The 20,407-nt window shown below is 52.0% G+C and overlaps 1 protein-coding gene across 4 annotated transcripts in view; it reads right to left on the reverse strand.

The window, feature by feature from the left end:
* The window catches only part of SH3BP4 (SH3 domain binding protein 4), a 39,357-nt gene extending 30,066 nt beyond the window's left edge, over positions 1-9,291 (reverse strand). Inside the window, exon 1 of one of the 4 annotated variants that reach the window (XM_074872495.1) lies at positions 9,221-9,291. The gene's annotated coding sequence lies outside the window, so the exon portion shown is untranslated. Of the gene's footprint in view, positions 1-7,967; positions 8,025-9,220 lie in introns of those variants that run through there. The other 3 variants (XM_074872492.1, XM_074872493.1, XM_074872494.1) reach the window with 3 other exon arrangements.
* Positions 9,292-20,407: the final 11,116 nt, after the last annotated feature.

Raw genomic sequence — 20,407 nt, forward strand, 5'->3', positions numbered from 1 at the left:
AATTACCCTCTGCCCTGCTTTCACAAGCTGAATTGCCTTAAAGCAGCCTTAAGGAAGGAAGCACCCGCCCTTTCCCACAGCAAAACGCCTCCCCCTCAGGGGACCATCTGATGCAGCACTGGCATCACCACTTTCCCGTCACAATCCCTTAAAAAATTAGGCCAAACTGCAAATATTTTTATTCCTTTTATCCTGATCTGGACATGGTGATTTATTCCCCACCCCCCTCACCAACGCACTTTTGAAGTGATTTTAGAGCCTATTTTTGGACGTACAGGCACCACAACTGCAAAGACCACGGTTCAACCCTCAGATGGTGCTGCTGTGTGAACCCACGCAGTGCTGATGCTCTGTGCCTCGGTTTTCCCCCAGCGTTACCCGCTGGTACCCAAACGCTTCAGGACATGCAATGCTCCCCGTTACCTAAAGGATGCATCTCTGCCTGCCTGTGCTGGGCTTTCCCATCATGGACAGGTATCAGGAAAACTAGCAGCAGGATGACAAGCAGCCTTCCCCCAGGATGGTTGTAAGGTGAGGTAAATGGAGGTAAAGCTGGGATGGAAAGGTTGCAGAGAGGGGGTTAAACACTCGACCTCCCCAAATCCCTGCTACAGGGCCCTGCATTCCTCTGCTCAAACAGCGTGCTGGGCTAAAGCTTTTTTTTTTTGCTCACTGTTTCCATGCCCAGTCATGTCCTGCATCCTGGATTTGGTGAACATTTTAATAGCTCCTATTAATAGGCAGAGCAGGAAGTGGAGAGGCACCAGCTGCTCTGGCCAGTTGCACCTCTGAGGAGCCACAGTGCTGCCCCGCTGCAGGGCAAGGTGCTAAAAATCAGGCAGAGGAGCAAAAAAAAAAAAAAAGCAAGCCCTGCTTACCCACCAGCTGAAGCTTGGTGGCCTTCAAACTCCTCGGTTCAAGGGATTTCAGGCACAGCCCTGCAACAGGATTTCTCTCCACTAGATAATTTCAAGCTCTGGCAAAAGGACACTCATACAGCCTCAAAATCAGCCGGCACTGCAAAACAGTTGCGTTGCATTGGGTGCAATGACATGTGGGGTGCCAGCCCCTCTGGCCCAGCAGAGAATGGGATGCACACCCCGGAAAGCATTTGGGATCCGTGCTCAATGTCAACAAGCGATTTTCACGTGCCTCCTGGAAAAATATCTCGCGTTCCCTGCAGGTCCAAGAGTGGGGATGCACTGAAGACCACAGCACATCCCCCCAGGGACTTGAATGTGCCTACGCCGTCACCAGGGTGGAGTTGTGACCTTGTTTCATGGGATCTCACCAGGCACTGCAAGAGTCCAGATGGACCGTCTGGCTAATTGAGTTAATTAAAGCATTTTTCGGCAGCAATTAACTTTCAGGCACGCTGCTCCAGCTCTCTCTAGGGAGCACAGGCCACACCTTGGGAGCAGCAGGAGAGACGGGAAAAATGACTTGGAAGCACTTACTGGTGCACCAAGTTGTTTCTCAGGAGTGTTTGCTGACTCCGGCTTAAAAAAAGACCCCAAAACCCAGAAACTGCCCAAACCTTCATCTATTTTTCACCTCCAGGCTGAGCAGGACAGAATCCACATGCTCAGCAGAGCTGAAGACCCAGGCAAGGCTGTAGCAGATGGCTGCATGGGCAGAGACACACCACCCTGATGTCCTACACCCAGAGCATCTTTCCCTCACTCTGGCACAAAGCAGATGTGATAAGCTCCAGTAAGCGAGCAACATTGCCCGTAACTCCTAGGATGATAAGCTGGTCAAGGCCAGAGCCAGCAGCATGGGCTGCTGACGAGGTAATTGCCATCTCCCAGGGACAGTAAATACTTTGTCTGCAGCCCTTGCCTGGAGATAACCAAGCAAAATGCTTGCAAAAGCCAAAAGAAAGGCTTGCTTTGTGGCTGTGCTGTTTTGCTCCCTGACGAGAACGGCTGCCACAAAGTGCTGGAAAGGAGCCGCGTCCCGGGATGGTGGTATTAAAAACAAAACAAACCACCCTAAAACTAACCCACCCCATTGCTGGGGACCCCGTGCTTTCATCCCATTTCCCCCAAAAAACCTACTTGTCCTCCTCCATCTGAGCACACGTGGGATGAATGCCTAGAGGTACCACTCGTCTGGAGGTTGCTCCAGTAAATCTGCAGCCAACAGCATCCATAGGTAAGGAGGAGCCAGTGCTCAGGAAGACAAGCTGTGGGATGCACCCACACATCTCTTTTTTTTTTTTTTCCTAACTCCAAACCTTATGAATTGCCAAGGACCAGTTGCTCCCAGGCCACACGCATTAGAAAATATTCCCTGCATTTTCTTACGGACTTTAATAGCTCAAACTGCACCAAAGGCGAAGCCGCATGCACAGAAAAAAATGCTAATGATGGTTTTTGTGAGCAAGGGGGTAAAAAAAGCATGGAGGGTTTTGGGATAGAAGGCATGGTGCTTGGGGGAAGAGAGAAGAGCAGTTTCCAAGGCTCAGTTCGCATTCACGCTGCCAGCTGGGAAACGCTTCTCATGCCTGCGGAGAGCAACCCCACCCCGGCACAGCTAATCTGATGGCAGGTTTTCAATGCGGCAGCCAGGATGCAAGGGGCTGGGGAGGGAGGCTGGCGAGGGGGGAAAGAAAGCGAGGAAATGCCACAGAGGTGAGGACGCTTTTTCTGGCCGGGCGAAGGCTTGTTTTGTTTCCCTCCCTTCAGCTAGCTGCCATTTTCCGGAAGCTGGATCAGTTACAAAAAAATAAAGTTTCTCTTTGTTTAATTATAGCTGCGGTAGCCCTTGCACCGAGGGACCCAGCGTCCCCCCTGGCTGCTCTGGGAACGGATGTGAGCGAAGACGACAGCACAGCAGCAGGGAATAATGCAGGACTTGAACGTCTCCCACAAAGACACAACCCAAGCTGAAACACATTATTTTTACTCCCAGAGGCATGTGAGACCTGGGAGATTTTGGTCTCAGTTCCCTGTGTCACCACCACACGGGTCATTCAAATTCCTGCTCTTTTTGCTCCTTTCCTCCACCCTTTACCTGGTGTAGGTGTTTTCTAGATGGACAACTCAAACACCTTTTCCCACCATGCCGAACAGATGCTCCAGCCAGCCCTGGCGCTTGCCAAAGCCACGTCTGCACCGACACCAACCTGCAGCCGAGAGGTCCAACCGAACCCACCCACGGACTTACTCCAAATTCAAGCCCCCTAACTCAACGTAACACAGCTTGTGCTCCCCCCGCAAGCCCCAACACTTTGCCAGTGCGATGCCATCGGGCTGGCAGGCCGTGCCGGCACGCATGCTGCGGGCCACCATCGCAGAGGACCGTCACAACCGGCAATGACCCCTGCCTTGCTTTTCCCCACTGACTGAGCCAGAGACGCACCATTGTTCAACTCCAAAAAAGCCTTTTCTGTTCCTAAGGAAACAGCCAGCATCATTCCAACGAGGCCACACACCATGCAAACGCCTTCCCCCTAAAAAGACAGATTCACCCCCAGAGAGCAAACCGGGGAGAGGGAAGCGATAGCTTTGCATGGGGCTCGTTTGCAGCACGGGATGAGCAACCCAGTCTAACAACTGCATACCACAGCCACGTCTCTTTGCTGTGTCAAAAGGGTGTTTTCTGGAGTCAGCTAGAAAACATCTGGTTTTGCTTTGTGGCAGTGATCTCCCCTCTTGAAAACGATGGGATGCTCCCCTGGGCAACCCTCCCGCAGGGCAGGAGGGGGCAGAGGAAGTAACTTCAGAGCCTCCAGAGAACTGTGAAGAAGAAAGGCTTTCACGTTATTATTATTATTGTTATTATTGCAGCTTTTTCCCCTGTCATTTAACAGGACAGCAAACCAGACGTGCATTACCATCCCTTCACTTTGCACAAAAGCACCCAGATGAAGAAACACGGGAGAGATTTAAAAAAAAAAAAAAATAAAATGACTCAGCCACCTTCCGCCTTTGTCTTTTAATATATACAGGTTTGAGGCTACAAAGTTGCTCTCGCATCCATCATCTGCACATGCAGACGGTGTGTGTCAGCCGAGCTGTTGCCGGCAAAGAGGAGATGGGATGCAATGTGCACCGCCTTCCTGCTGATGGGTCTGAAGCAACATCTCGTCCAGGCGGAGCAGGAGCACCTCTTCACATAGGAGCACGCAGGAATATTTAGCCCTAGGACTTGCAATTCGTTTTCTCCTATCAGTAATGAGAGCGTTACGCTCCCCAGAAGCCCGTTGATCTGCCAGCTGGGATTGACTACCTCTTGGCCCCAAAAATATTGCACAAATCCAAACGAAATCAGCAGGTTAAAAATAGAAATATTTCGTGTGGGTGGTGGTGGGGGACCAGCTAATGGGTTTGTAACCGAGGAGCAGCAGACTTGACCATCCCATAGGTTTCCACCAAAAAATGGGATTTAAAGACAGTAGACACTGCTTGTGGGACACCAGTGATTTCTTAAAAAAAAAAAACCAGCGACCCACCCAAAATGTCAACCTTCCCAGCAGAGGGAAAAAATGCGAGCCCAAGGACAGCATGAAAGAGAGTTGCAAGTTTTACGGTCAGCTCTTTGACCCATCAAAAACCAACTTCACCCTGGAAACGCTGTCAACCCGCATAGGGGAATGTGGCTGCCTGCTGGACCTGCAAACCGCTCAGAGCAGCGAAGGGATTTCACATGCTCCTTCATTTTCCTGTTCTGTGAGCCATCAGTACACACCCCTCTCCATACTCACACGCTTTTCTTTACAAGCCCAAAGGAGCAGAAATACGCTGAAATCACTTGACTCCAAGGGCCACTGGGGGAGACATTAAGGATTCCAAGCTGCAATGAGGACCATGGGAGGGGATCGATGCCACAGGTATCCTCAGAAATTATCCCTCAGCGTGGCTCTGTGGATGTTTTTGGCGTTACTGAACTCGGACATCACTCGAACGTTCAGTGAAAACTAGATGCGACCATCTGACCTGCTGGGAGCAAGTCTCTTCACCTCGTTTAGAAAGCCAAGTCTCTGTGCTGAAAGGAAAGGGGCTTGTCAGGACATGCATGTGCCCACTGGAGGATCTGCTCCCATCAGCCAAAGTTACAGGTCCTGCAAGTGCTTTCTCCTTTTTTAATTTTTAAAAAACAAACATTATTTACAGCCACAAAGAGAGCTCAGGCTGCAATTTGCACTTTTGAATTTAATAAACCCCGCAGCTTTGTAATTAAGAAGCAAGGCTGCCCTTGCATCCCCATACCAACCCTTCAGGTCCTTTAGGGAGAGAAATCGGACCCATCCTCTTCACGAGGAGCAACCCTCCCGCTGCTCCCCAGCACACCCCGGGGTTTCACCGCCCCTCTGGGCTCTGCTTCCAAGTCACATCCACGGCGGGCGGCAGATTTTTCCCCTGTGCCAGCTGCAAGAGGTCTGCGTGCTCCCTGCCCCAGCCAAGGCTGGCACGGTGCTTTTGACGTCCTCTAACAATTTTGACGTCCTCTAACAATGACAGCCCTGTGCCCAAACGCTGGCCCCTCGGCAGGGTTAATGCAGGGATTGTTCATGCCCTGCTTGCAAGAAGTGAGCAAAAGCGAAGCATCCTCCACTTGCACAGGCACCGGGAGCACGCTCTAATGCTGAAGTTTAGGTCCCGCATGAAGCAACGGGGGACTCGTTTTGTGCTTTTTAAGCTGAAATCTCATTCTGTAAATTTTAGGGAGTGGTCTGGATGGGTCCATCAGCTGGCACTGACAGTGGAGATGCCTCCCGTACACCAGCGGGGCATCATCCAGAGGGCAGAGCACCCCAGGCAGCACCCCACTGTGCAGCCGCATGTTGCTCTTAATAAACGTCTTGCTGCATCCATCATCTCCCACCCCAGGCTGTCCCTGCAAGCCTACATAAAATCCCCTGCAACGAACCCACCAGCCTGGCACTGGGCCTGGGGTGTTACTGCAATGCAAGGAGCAAGCTATCCGTTTGGCATCCACAGTGACACACTCACAATGCTACTGAAGCCACCTATAAACCTGACATTTGCCTCTACCCCATCACCTCCAGGAGTTCCCATCCAAGCAACTTTTAAGAGCAGACCAGACTGAAAAGCCCTGCAAGGGTGAAGCACCGAAGAGCATTTCACTGCAGTGTATATATTCCACTTAATAAACACATTTTCCAGCCCCTCTTTCAAACCTGGTTTGTCGCTCGTCACTAGGGGAAGTCAACATCTGGCCACAAAACTCCTTCGAGAGTTGCCATCCACAGCCAACGTTCAAGAGACGCCCAGCCCTCCACCACCACGGACACCCCTCCACGATGCTGCTGGGTGCCTGAACACCCAAGCAAGGGCCACCCTCGGTCGAGCAGTGCTAGCCCTGCCAATCCAAAGCACACCCTTTGCAGGGACAGCAAACCTCCAAGCTGCTGGAAACCCATCCCACCTCCTCAGCATCTCCTGGGGAACCTCCGGGGCAGTCTGCAAAGCTCAGGTGTTTTCAGAATGAATTTTGGAAAGGAAAGAAAAGGCAGGTGCCAAACCTAAGGTTGAGAGACTCCGAGGTGAGGTTATTTGCATTCGTTTCTGTTTCAGCTGCCGTCAGAAATCCACCCACCAGACCAGAAGGCAATGCAACTTTCAGACCTCTTGAAAATAAGAAGTATAATAAGGAGGATGCAAATTCCCCTTCATGTCCTGACCTCTACAGCTGCTAGCTCCCTTTGTGCAGACAGGCTTCTGTGATGAAAAGCTTCTTGCTGTATTTAAATGTTTTTCTCATTTAAAAAAATGCAGTGTCTAAACCACCTCCTTAACATAGATACAAGCTCTTCTGAACAACCCCACCAGGCTAAAATAAATATTTTGCTTCGCAAATAGTTTTCCTCTCATTAAAATGAAAACATAATTAGGATGTCAAGCACAGAGGCAAGCAACGGCTGCAATCACTCCACGCAGCACCGTGCTGCTCAGGCTTTATTTGATTAAAAGTAACGATGCTGCTATTTTTGAAAAGCACACTCTCATCCACGGCCCAACCGGAGTTATTTTGTAAATATATATATGTAAATGGAAAACTGGCATCTTTGCCAGAAAAAAATCCCCACCCGGAAGGATGTGCACTCAGCGGAGACTACAGGTCCACGACATGGGCCACCAGTGAGCATCGTGGGCAACCGCATCCCCTCACCGCTCACGGCCAGGGGGTTAAAGCTCACCGAAGGAGCTACCCTGGGCGAGCGACTAACTGCCGGAAAGGGTGAGAGAAAAGAGAGAGAAAGGAGAAAAGGAGAGAAAAGGTGCTACCAGAGATGTTGCACAAGGGCACCCATGCAGGGTCTGGTACCAACGCTGCTGCACAGGACCAAAAGCCTGGACAAGGCACAAATTTTCAGAGCTATAAGACATCCCAGGAAGATATTATTCTTGGTATCAGCGTTTTTTCTTGGTTTTAAGCAAATCTATGCATCCCGTTGCTGCAGTTGGGCACTAGGAAATAAAGGATGAGTCCTTCTTCCAGAGCGGAGGGGGACGTTTCACTCTCTAGACACAGATGTCAACACAACACGCATCCCTCTCCAACTTCTACTCAAGCTGCCGCTCTGCTCGTTAACGGCCATAACTTAATTATTGCAAATCTCAGGTAGCGTTATGCAGGAAGGGGGGGCTGGAGGGGAGGTGATGGGTATTACACGTGCTTCCTCAGCATTCCCCCTGCCAGAGCAAGGATGCTGCCCTAGGCATTTACACGCTCTTGCATCCCACACCCTTTTATCCCTCTGGGTCTGTAACAGGCTTCGATGCAACACAGCTTACCCAGGGCAGAGGCACAAAACCATGTCATGGTGACCACCATCCCCCTTCGTCCCAAAGTTGCTCGGTGTAAGTACCGCTGAGGTGTTTACTCCTGAGCAGCTTTATAGCCAGGGAGCCCCAAAAAACCTACATGGGGACTCCAGTACCTTGAGCCCTAGGCTGCAACACGTCAACACCAATTCGCGTCTCCCCGTAACACACCTTCTGCGCGAGTCCACCTCTCCTGCCCAACGCCGTCCTGCAAAAAACCCCGCTGCAGCACCGGCCGTAATCCCAGCCTTCAACAGCATCCCCTGCTCGCAAAACAAACACCCCCGGGCAGCCAGCATGGAGCAGAAAGGTCAGTGACCCCATGACATCGGTGAGTCCCGACTGACCAAACCCTCCCAGAAAATAAACGCCAGGCACAGCCGGCGCAACGCTGTTAAAAAATAGCCCCAAACTCCCAAGGAACGGCCCACCCGTGGCCGATGAGATAAGAAAAGAAAGAAAAGCCAGCCCAGCCTCCTCCGGCCTCAGCTGGACGACATCGCGCAAGTTTACGGGCCAACCACATCAGGAAACGCTTGCGCCTCGTCCCCGGAGAGCACCGGCTGCACACGAAGCCCCCGGGTGTGCCAAGAGGGTGCCAACCCTAGGACCTGGCCCCCATCTCCTGCCAGCAGGACCTGGGGGACACCACGCAGGCTACCTGCGAGCCACGAAGGGCTTGTGGGGTGGCTAATGAGCGGGCAGGCGGGCAAGCTTCCCCTAAAGCACGCGATGCTCGAGGCGCAAGCAAAAGTTTCTGGCAGCAGTTGTGCCCGTGGGGCAGTGAGAGCGGAGCGGGGCACAGGCTGCTGGGGGGGAAAGGGGGCTTCCCCCGACCCCCGCTTGCAGGGGGCTGACACACCGTGTTCGTGTCTGCGCGCACACCCGCAGCGCGGGCTGGCAGGGCGATGCACGGACACACAGACACACAGAGGCACACGGACACACAGACGCACACGGACACACAGACGCACACGGACACACAGACGCACACATGCCTCTCGCACACACCCCGCGCCCACAGTCGTTGCACACGCACCCCCGGCACACACACACGCACCCCCGGACCCCTACACCCCCGCCACACGCACCCCCCCCCCCGCGGCGTTGCACCCCCGCGCAGCGCAGCCCACCCCGCATCCCCCCACGCCCTCCGGGTGCAGTCGGTAGCGCGGAGCCCCCGCTGCCCGCCCCGGCGAGGTTCGGACGCCGCCTCCCAGCGCTCCCAGCCGAGGCAGAGCGGAGGGGGGGGACACACACAACACACGACGCCCGCCCGCCCGGCGCCGCCGCCACAAACTTTTCCCCGGCGGCGGGGCGGCACCGGGAGCCCCCGGCGGAACCGCGGGCGGCGGGGGAGCCGCTCCCGCCGGCGATGTATGTGCTGTGTCCCCCCTCACCCGCCCCGGCAGCGCGGCGCTTACCTGCGCCCCGACCCCGGGCCCCGGCCCCGGCCCCGCTCCGCTCCGCGCCCGGCTCGCGCCTCCCCGCCGGGCACGGGCCGCGCGCGCCGCCCGCCCCGCGCCAGCGCTGACGTCAGAGGGCGGCGCCGCCCGCGGGAGCCGAGACCGGCCGCGAAGGGAGGGCGGGAGCAACACCCCCCCCGCAAGGGGAAAGGGGGGGGGGGGGGGAGCGCCCTGTGCGTGGGGCAGCGCAACGGGGGTGCGGGGGGAGCCCTCATGGCGGGAGACCCCCCGCAGAAACCCCTCCCGCGCAAGGCGAGGGGGGCCAAGCGTCGCGCAAGGGGGTGCCCCGGCGCGGGAGGACAAATCACAGCCCGGGGGGGTGGCGGCGCCCACGCCCTTTCCCGTGTAGGCTGGGCAAATTAGGTTTTATGATGGTTTTTTTTTTTTTTTTTTTGCGTTTTCACGCGTTTCTGTGAGGGAAGCGAAGGCGCGTGGCGCGGGCTGTGTTGAGCGTTTGCTGCGAAGCTCGAAGTGCTGGGCCGCGGCCCTGTGCTGCGTGGGACCGGCGCTAAAATCCCCCCCGACGCACCTCTCCCGGAATGGGTGTTCCCACAGGAGGGAAGAAACACGGAGGAAAACGCTAAAACAAAATCTTTATTCTCGATAAAGCAACAATTGCGCAACCCAATTTCTTGAGTTAACCAAGGCGGCTTCAAAGCTGGCAACGGCACCGACCCTGAGGCAGCCAAAGCCAAAAAAAAAAAAGGCTTTGTGCTCGTTAAAACCCCACGGACTAATTGAGCATCCCACCCCAGCGCCGAGGAGCATCCTGGGGGCTGTGCTGCCCGCAGGGGTTAGGAAATGGGGTACCCGGAGCAAGAAACGCAACGGGTTGGGGACGGATGCAACGAGCAGCCAGATGTGGTGGCCACTGATACCATCCCGGTGGCCATCTTGTGTTGGAACACCTGCGGGAAAAGCAGCTGAGTGAGAAATATTGGGGCAAGCAGGTCCTGTGCACAGAAGGGCTCGGGCTACGCGAGCCGCTGCTCTTCCTACCCCCTCCTTGTTTTTTCCTGGGTTTAATCGGGATCTGATGATTAAATTTCCTCTTCCTGGTGTTGGCTCCTCCTGCTCCCAAACGTGCTGCAGAAGGAGATGGGGTTTTCACCAGGCCGAGGTGAAAGCAGGGGGGCAGCCAGGGCAGCTGCGAGTCCTCACACGGCCAAACCCCGTCCTGGGTGTCAGCCGGGGCTCCCCGGCCTCATCCAGCCCTTTTGGCAGCTTTGTTGAGTGAGAGCAAACGAAATGAGCCCTATAACCACTTCAAAGCACCCTTGGGAGCTCGTTTCTGTCGCGTTGTTTCGGGAGGTTTGGGGTTTATCAAAGGAAAGCTCCCCTCAGCTGGATAGCCCAGTTCTGTAATTGCAGCGGGGCGTTTTTCATCTCGCTTTGCTGGTGGAAATGGTTCAGATGGCACCTGCGAATGCCAGGCTGCTGGCAGCACCGGGGTGCAGATGGGCTGGGCACTGCTCCTGTGCTGGGCGCCGGTGCCGTGCGGGTACTGGGGTGTTGCTCCTGCCTGCACCTCGGCACCCAGCCCGGGGCACCCAGACCAAGGTGCTCCTGTCCCTCTGCTTCTGCATGTGTTGTGCAAAACTCTGATTAATAACGTTTTCGGAGCTGCTGATTTATTTCTCTCTTAGTCTGATTTCATCTCTCATACAGTAAAGTCCCAAATGACTCGTCTCATTAAATGTTTTTATGCTAGAAATACTAAAGTATCAAATCTCGCTAGCGAAACAGCTTCTGATACCAACCAGTTTCACAAAATTTATTGTCCTGCTTCACTTTTAAATGAATTAGTCCACGTCAGGGGTAAATCACACTGTGCTCTCCTGTCCCCAGCAAAGTTTGAATCGACTTTTCTTCTCTGCTTCCCAAACCCCAGTTTATTCTTACTCATGTTAATCATTTCCTAAATAGCTGAAGCGCTGAGAAGTAAGGGTAGAGACCTCTGGATTATCCCAGGCTGATGCCTTGAATGGTTTTGGGGACAAAAGTGTCTTTTCCGATGTGCTTGCTGCTGGGCTGGAGGAGGCGTACGTGCATCTGGAGTTTCAGCTTGGCCAGCCTCATGATCCCTCTGTGGTAAACCCACATCTCCAGGTGGTAAAACTGAACTTGAACTCCAAACTGTCAGCTTAATTGAAAGTCAGCGATTCATGCATGACAACCACTGCCCGTCCCAGGAGCTGGGAGCTGCTTTCCGTGTGCTGAGGATGCACATCGGGCACGTTGCGGGTACGGAGGGTCTGGCTGAGCCTGGGGTGGAGGAATGACCATCCCATCCCGCATCTCATCCCCCTCTCTGTTTTGCAACAAGTGTTTTGCAATGCCCAGGAGAATCTCAGAGCAATAAGGGGCCGTGGGATATTTGGTCACAGGGTGGGTGCTGTACATGGCAGCGACGCAAATCCGTGGGTACGAAAGAAGATTCTCCTCCAGTGTCCTCCCAGCAGGCGCTGGTGGGGGCTTCCCCCACACTCCTGCCTCCCTGCCCTGCTCCTGCCGTTCTCCTGCCTGCAGCTGCCTCCTGCTGCCATATCCCCTCTGCTCCCACTGCGACTGCAGAGAGCTGGGAGAGAGCCAGGAGAGAGCCGGGCATGGTGGCAGAGCCGTCCCACCTTTGGATGGGTGCCACTCCTGTTTCCCCTGCCAGGAAGCGATACCGGTGAGCAATTAGACCCGGACAGGATGCCCTAATGAGCTCAAGCTTTTATATGGAGCTGGGAATTAATCTTGCAGGAATTCCATGTTAAAGTTCATGTCAAGACTTTCTCTGTCCGTTCGCCTATGGTGTTTCTGAAGCACTTACACAAAACTGCACAGTAATTGTCTCCATTTGCCTAAATAACGCTTAGGAGAAGGTCTGGTCTAGGATGACATGCCCATGACTCAGATATGTGAGTGTATCTGGCTCTTGCAGGGAGAGAAGGAATCATCTTTCCTTTGGTGCTGCCTTTGAAATTTGCAGAGAGAAGCTGGACATCTGCTTATCTTGGAGGAAAACACTGAAACGAGCTGTACTGCAAATGCGCCTGGGTCCGATGAGCACCAAACCCAGCAGCACCAAACCCCTCGCCGGGGCTGAAGGCGCAGAAGAATGCTCTTGCAGGTGAAGTGGTGGCTTAGCTGCTAATGTTGAGCTCCTGAAACTTTGCAGATTGGAATGTTCCCAGATCTAAGCCTAATACTTCCCAAATGGAATCTAGTAAAATCCCGGCCCTTGGTGGGAGTGTCCAAGCTCCTACTGCAGCCTGGGTTTGTTGCAGCCTGTTGCTACGCACTGGAGGGAGCGCTTTTTCCACGATCCTCCAATCTTGGTAGGAGTCCAGCAAATCCCTTTGCCTGTATCATGCTATAGATTGGTTTCCGGAGCTGGGGAAGAGAGTTCTTGGCTGCCAAGGTACGTTTAATAATGCTTCATTAGTACAGCAAGCCCAGCAAACTCCCTGGGGTGAGCTCTTCCAGGCCAATCTTCTCCTTGCTGTGAATTAATTACAGCCGTGATGGTTGATGATGAGGGATGGGGAATAGGGATAGCTGGCGGGTTTTGATGTCCCTCATAGTTCATGCTGTGCCAGGACAGATCTTCTCCTACAGAAGGGGGTGGCAGAGCTATTGGTGCCTTCCCGGGAAGCAGCAGTTTGCTATTTGGTTGCATCCCTTGGCAAGGGAGCAAGGCAGGCTCCGGAGCATCACTGACACAGGCGGCACTTACAGGTGTTTGAACTCTGCTTGGTCAGGGTATTCAGGTTTTATGATTAGAATAAAGTAAATAAATGATTCAGACAAGATTTATTTTGTATGTATAACTTTCTCGCTTCAAAACCAATTAGCCACAGAAGTTTCTAATAAATAAGTCTCGGTGCATTTGGAACTGGCAAAGAAAGCATCATCTTCCTTCTGCCAGACTCCCCAAGTGGATTTTTTCTGCTTCATTTTCTGAATTAGATTACGGTGGACTGTAATGAAAGCAGGGCAGATTTACTCCTCCGACACCCACCTCTGCTTCGAACACGCATTTACCCAATTTGTTTTTGTAGCTGGAGTCTGGAGGATTTTTTTCCATTCCTTCCTTGGCCATGCACTGTGAACATTATGCAAGGTGTCCATCTATTGCAATGGCTGAAGGCAAAAGCAGCAGTTTCCTATGCTGTATTTGCAAACCTGGCCTCTACTTTTGCTTTTCCTCAAGAGTCCCAGCACAGCATCCCCCAGACGTGTTCACTGGGGTAAGCATTGCACTGCAGCAGGTGAGTACCCCCTCCCTTCATAAATTTGGGGCTGTGTTGGTGCCAAAGGGGGAGGAAAGTTGTGGGATAGGGAGACTGCAAGTCCCCTGTGACTACTGTGCAAACCACTCAGCCCTTGTCTATGGTGTTTGTAAGGTGATGGTAAACACCCAGCCAGGTACTGATTGCTTCCTACTAATAACAGGGATTAGTTTTTTTAAGCCTGATGAGGAAGTGCGCAAAGCAAATGACAGGCCTTCCGGAGAGGCTTTTAATTTCTTTGGCTGCCTGACATCGACTGAGTGAATGAATGAACAAAGGAAAGCAAAGAGGTGGAGGTGAGAGAGATCAGAGAGGCCCGGGGACCGGCCTCCCACCCTCTCTGGTCCTCAAGGTAAAATCTACAGCATCCTTCCACCCTGCCGCCACCGTCCTCAGTTTTGCAGCAGCCTTGAACACTGTTCCTGCCCCCCTCATCCTTGCCATCACGCATCACATGGTGCAACTCCTACCCACCGCTCGCTCTGCCCCATGGAGGGGGGACGGGCGGTGAAGTTTGCGTCGGGGAGCTGTGCACCACATGTGCACTCTCAGCCTCCCTCCTCCTGGAAAACTTCTCCGTATGGCAAAATCCTTTATTTTAACCAAAATCCTTTATTTTAACCAGCCATTTCCAGTAAATAGCACACTTCATTTTCCCTCGTCACCCTTTCACTATAAGCCAAGCAATCCTCTGTCTATACCTCCCACCCTGGCTGGGCAAACCAAAGCGCCGATTGCAACGGTGAGACCCGCGACCCACGAGTTAACGCTGCGGTTTCCCATAGAGAGTTTCTCTTCCTCCCCGAGTCCAATTGCACAAAATAAAACAGCTTTTGTTCACGATGGAGATTCTCCTGGCAACAGAATGACGGAAGCTGCAAAAAATGCCAGGGCTCAATGACAGCTCTATCTAAAACTAACCACCAAGATGAGCCTGTTTTATCATTGTTAGGGAAGAAAGCACAAAGCTAATGGGAAGGGGGAAATCGCTACCATTTATGATGGCTTTGTAGATGGACAAATATCCCTGCCTAGCAGAGGGGGCGTGCAAAAAGGCACGATTATCAATGTGTCTCTGTGAACCTTGAAATGCGGTTGAGACGAGAGATGGGCTCCCACCTACACCCTCCGCCCCCAGTGAACCAGGCAAATTCAGCTGGATTATGGGATTTGCAAGGACTGCTACAGTCAGTGAAGAGGCTCCAGTGGATTTCTGTGAGTCTGGATCAGGCCCAGAGCTTGCAGGAGGGAGTCAGAGGAGCAGAAAGCCCTGTTTTGCAGCCAAGGAGGGCTTTGGTCTTTAGTGCAAAGTCCTAGGCTGCCTTTCCTTGTCCCCTGAAGTGTCAAAGTGGCCTCCACCAGTTTTGGCTTCTGACTTCCAAATTTCCCCCCTACACATCTGAAAATCTTCTTTCAGGCAAAGACATGGGGAGCAAGAACCATTTAATGGTGCTGCCAAGTGGGGTGGCTATCATTTACTTCCTTCCACAGAATTGCTGCCAGACCTCTTCCACCTTTCAGGCAGCACCGTGATAAAAAAGGGGACAGTTTCCTCATTTAAGTAGTGTAAGACATGGTAATTTCCCCTGTTCAGTGACGGGCAGCCTCATTTATGACATTTGCTGAGCTCCTGTATTAATCAATGTGGTTAATTGAATTGATGATTGCACCGACTTGTGTTCAGAGCAGCTGTTTCACATCATTAGCCCCACTTAATGTGATGGTCTGTCAGAAGAACTGCCCGTGGTCGTCTCTACCTTGATACAAGCAGTGGGAGATCCTGGGTCTCCCCACCGTACACCGGCAGTGGCTTAGGGATGGGGACAGGCATTCAGAAGATGCCACGCTGCAGCCGTCAGTCTCATTTCTAGCACATATCAGCAGCTAAATCAGATTTGAACCCAAGGGCTGAATGCATCTGATACAAATACAGGGCAAACCCAAAAAAAAGCAGAATTTTCTGCAAATTCATCCCAGGGACACTGGGTGCGAGTGTCCCAGAGACAATAAAAGTATCAGAACCTTTGGCTATCTGCTATCCACCTTGCAAAAGAGCTCAGGACCCAAAAGATAAGGGGAAAAATAATCATTCCCAGGCCTTTAGAGGCACAGGAAAATGGGAGTGAGGAATTAGCCCAGAAACCCAGACGTGCTGAGTGCCCATCAATCATGCGGTAACAAGGGCTGGAGCAGGACCTGCTGGAGCACGTACCACATCAGCAGCGTCACGGCGGGTGGCAGAGGACATGTGATGATGATTTATGGCAACGTTATCTTCCCAAAGCAAACACCAAGCGCTGAGGACCAGGGGCACAACCAGCACAGTGCTTTCCCCTCTTTTCATATGGTCAGTGGACACTATTTTTCTCCTTGCTGCCCCCACATGCAGGAGGGACATCCCTTCTTCTCATCCTTCTTTTCCTACCTACACACCCTGGGTCTTATTTACCAAAAACCATCCAGAACCTGGCAATTAGCATTTTCTCCTGGGTGGTTTTGCTCAGGCTGAAGCCTGCGTGACTGAATTTCCACAGTGTCAGATGGAGACACATCATCCCCATTTTGCCTGTCTCGCATAGTCAGGGCGCAGTGCTAAAATTTGCCAGCATGTCCATAATTCAGGGTATTTTTAGTGATTGCTCACCCAGCTTGAGATGCTGGTCAGCTGTGTAGCATCTCCTGGATGATCTCCTGGATGTAAGGGCTGTGCAGATAGCGACTCTACTAATCAGTAATTATTTAGTACAGCTGCCCCATCAAGAGACGCTCTCTCCCACAAACCCCTGGCAGCATCCTGTTCAAGCCAGTGATGAAAAATCCCTTTCCAATGGTGTTTGCCAGCCCCTGCACAACTTGTGCTGTCCCCTTGGCTTTCCTCCAGAGCGTTGGGCCAGATGGGGCTGCGTTTCTCCAGCTGATTTTCAAGGGGGTTGGAAGCTTCTCCTCTCATGCCAAAGACTTGGAGCTGAAAAGTCCCTCTAGGAGGAAACTTGAATTGATCCTAAGTGTGTTATAACCCAAGTCAGAGAGAGCTTGAAGTCTACATCACCTGAAAATCTGCATTTCTGCTCCAGATATTGTGCCCTCTATCTACTTGCCCTGTTGGTTTTAGGTTTCTGGATGAGGCAATGAACCTCCTAAGCTTCCTCAGCAAAGCTGTCTCCAAAGGGGTGCCTCTGCAGTCACCCTGACACCCAGGTGCTTGCATCAGGGCCAAAGGACTGCAAAGCTTTCTCTTGCTAAAGTCCACTAAAATTAGGAATGTTTTATGTGGGACTTGGGGCTTCTCACCCTTCTTTTCTTCACCCTTCTTTTTTTTCTTCAGAGTGTTGAAGGATATATGACCATCAGGCAGGAGCAGGGTCTTGATTTTGCTTCTCCTCTGACGTGCGAACACCCTGCGTGTGACCCAGGTGTGGCTCTGCAGGGTCTCATCCTGGAGATGCTGAGCACAGCCAAGACCCAGAGGGCACCCAGGACTCTGCAACACCAGATATCTGCAGACTTGCAATCCTCTCTCTTTTTCTTAACTCTGGCTACTCTATATTTGAAGAAATGTCCCTGCTGACACCCTCACCCAAGCACTCTCTCCCCAGGGGCTCCTGCTCCACAACCCCTTTCCCCCGTCTTCACCCTGGCTTCTTTGCAACCTTAACAGGTCTCTCACCCCAGCTACCCAAAACTGCCTCTGAGATAAAACTGGGGACATTTGTTGGTGGGGAAGAGGGAGCAGAGAAGTGATGCTGATGTGTGACAGACCACCTCAGAGCTCCTCCATTAGCCCCCAGCACCCTGGCTGGGTTTTAAATCCATAACCACATGCAAACCCTCTCCTACTTGCACAAGGCATCCTCTGCCCCCCTCCCAGGTGTAGCCCCCAAGGACACTGCCACCGTGGCATTTTGCAATGGCCACCGCTGCCGGGCACGCAGGTGCCTGTCCTAGGGGTTATTACACACTGTCAAGGGCAAAGAGCAACATGAGTCAGTTATATCATTATAAAATGACGTTAAATGTCAGATGTGTGCCACGATGCCAGGTACTCTCCTGCAGAGCCCTCCACACATTGCACCATTTGTGGGTCTCTTAACAAAGGGGGTCTTGTAAAAAGCACTGCCTGGATGAGATTTAAGCCATCAGAGATAACCGCTTGGCTGTTTCTTGCTTGGACCTCAATACCTCCTCTTGCATGGTAAAACACACTTCCTTTCTGTACCGCCGGATTTGCTTTTCAATGCTTCATTATGTTTCAAGGTCACAGCGTATCGAGCAGTTTGCTCAACTGCCCTGGAAAGAAACGAAGTCACAAGAATTTTTTTTGTTTAATAAATGCGTGCGCTGAGCCTGAATTGCTTTCTTATGAGCATGTAAAGGAGAACGGAAAGCACTCGGGTCTACATGGTTTTTTGCACTCCCTGTTTTATAAGCCCATTATTCACACTCCTTTTCTACGGCGAAGAAATGCCCACTTCTCTTTTTTTTTTTTTTTTGCAGCTGGCAAGCGCTGGGCTCTCATTTAGTTCCCAGTGCCATGGGATTATTTCCGTGGATGCTAAAAAACTGTACCCTTCACTGCAATAATGGTGGCAATTGGGCAATGCCAACCCAAAAGCTGAGCTGCCCCCTTAGCATCCATCAGAGGAATTGCCACCCACGTAAACAGCATTATTCCCATGTAAAAAGTGGAAAAATTGGGGCTGGAGGTTGTTAAAGCAGATGGAGGCAGAATTGATGGGGCTGATTATGCCCTGGTGGGTGCTGGGGGGAAAGGACTCAAGGCTCATGTGGTCCATTTGTGCCGTGGTCCACACTGGGGCTGGCACTGCAGGAGAGCAGGAGGTGGGAGAAGTAGGGCTTTGGGGCAAAATGTTGGTTTCTTTGAAGTCAGTGGTGAAATTCCTGCTGGTTTTGACCACCAGCCATAGCACGACGAGGACTTTGCAGACATGCTGACGGTTGGGCCCTCAGCTGGAGCCAGTCTGGTGGCATCCCATTGCCAGCTTGTTTGCAATATTAATTAGGGCTGTGAGTCCAAAGGGTTTTCAAGCTCTGTGGCTCCAATTCGCCATGAAGGAAGGAGCAGGAATGCAAAGTGAATTGCCCTGTGCAACACTTCTGAAAGAGATCCCTCTCAGACCCATCTTGGGTGATGCTGGGACTCCCATTGCTCAAAAAGCATCTGTCAGGGCAGCTTTCTGTGGGACACAGTGTTTCACGGGGTATGGAAACCTTCCCCACAGACATGCCATTTCTGTCAAGGCTCTGGCTGCAAAGCAGGACAGTCGGGCTAACTGGTTTTCCACCAGCAAATTTTTGGCAGATGTCCTGATGCAAAGCTAAGGGCGAGCAGTTCTTGGGCGCTAGCATCTCGCAGGGGCTGAAAACCTCCCGGCCGAGGGACCACATTCCCCAGATGTCCCTGTAAACTTATCTGCAGTCTTCTAAAGGTGAAGTTTATGCAAACCCTCCCCCTTTACAAATCACTTCCCTGGCTCTCATAACTTGTGGCTACTCGACTGCTATGAACTTTCACCACTTCTCTGTCCTGATGCTTGCAGAAGATGAGGTCTAAGCCACCATGCTGTCTGGCAGGCTGCTCTCCTCCCTGAGGAGCCTCCGGCGCTAATTGCAATCAAATCTGACACAAACACGGCAATTCCAAGGATAAATATGTCCTGGCAAAATTCTATATTGAATAACATCTGTGTTGAGAAGAAAGAACCTGCAAATGTCTCAGCGAAGAAAAAATGGCATGAGATGCTCATACCTTATTGAACACCAGAAAGCCCACATTGAGAGAGACATAAAAGTCCCTAATGTGAGAAGAGCATCCATCAGACCATGCAGTCAGTCTTGGCTGCTGAAGAAGCCAGGCTTTGGTGGCTCTTCTGTGCTCATCCAGCTAGCAAGGGTGCAATGTTCACCTTTCCCAATGGTGGTGGAAGTGTGTTGTGCCATCACTGGTGTTTCCCCTTTTAATAAAAATACCTCAGCCCATCCTTAGTGCCCGCAGTGAGAAATACCTGGGGTTGGCAGCTCCCTGTTGGGGCCTTAGCATCGAAAACAAATTCTCTGCTGTGATAAACATCCCAAATCCATTGCTGGATGAGTTTTTAGAGACTTTGAGAAATAGAACGCGCAAATAAACAAGCTGGGATTTTCCCCTGTGCATGCGGGAGCGTCTCCAATGCAGTGGAAAGCACAATCAATAATTGAGTGAGAAGGCAAGCTGCTCTGAGCTTTCACAAAGCACAGTCTGAGCATCCAATATTTATTTTCAGGCCTTAAATAATGTATCTGAAAATGCTTCTAACTGGATATTTTAGGGCAAACAAATTTATGTCATGAAAAGTTAATTGGCAAGAGCATCTCTGAAGGAAAATCAATAGCAGCCACAAAAAATACCCGTCAGCTGCTCAAGACATTGGTCCTGTTCCTCCTCGTAAGTTAGGGGGCAATTCTATAATTTCTAATTAAGGAATAATTCACTATCAATTAGCCCATATAAGTAGACTTCACTCACTCCCCAAGCTAAATTATTTAAGCTCCAGCATTTCCTCCTCGCTGCTGCGATGCTGGCTGCCAGCGAGGCAGTGCCATGATGGGAGTCAAGGGATGGGGTGGTCAGTCCTGGTTCTGCCACCGATTTCCCGTGGGAGCTTGGTGGAACGGGTTCATCCCCATGGGTTAGTTCACTCAGCAGATGTGTAGCAGCTACTGTAGGCAAATAGGAAAAAAATCACCCCATTTCCAGAGAGGTGCGATGTGTTGGAGGTGGTGGGGTCTTGCGTGGCGTGGAGGTGAACACTATGCCTGGAGCAGTGGTCACAGGTGGCCCTCAGAGGGGTCCTGGGGCTCTGACAAG

This window comes from Strix uralensis, chromosome 6 (assembly GCF_047716275.1).
Source record: "Strix uralensis isolate ZFMK-TIS-50842 chromosome 6, bStrUra1, whole genome shotgun sequence".
In the NCBI taxonomy this organism is placed as follows: Eukaryota; Metazoa; Chordata; class Aves; order Strigiformes; family Strigidae; genus Strix; species Strix uralensis.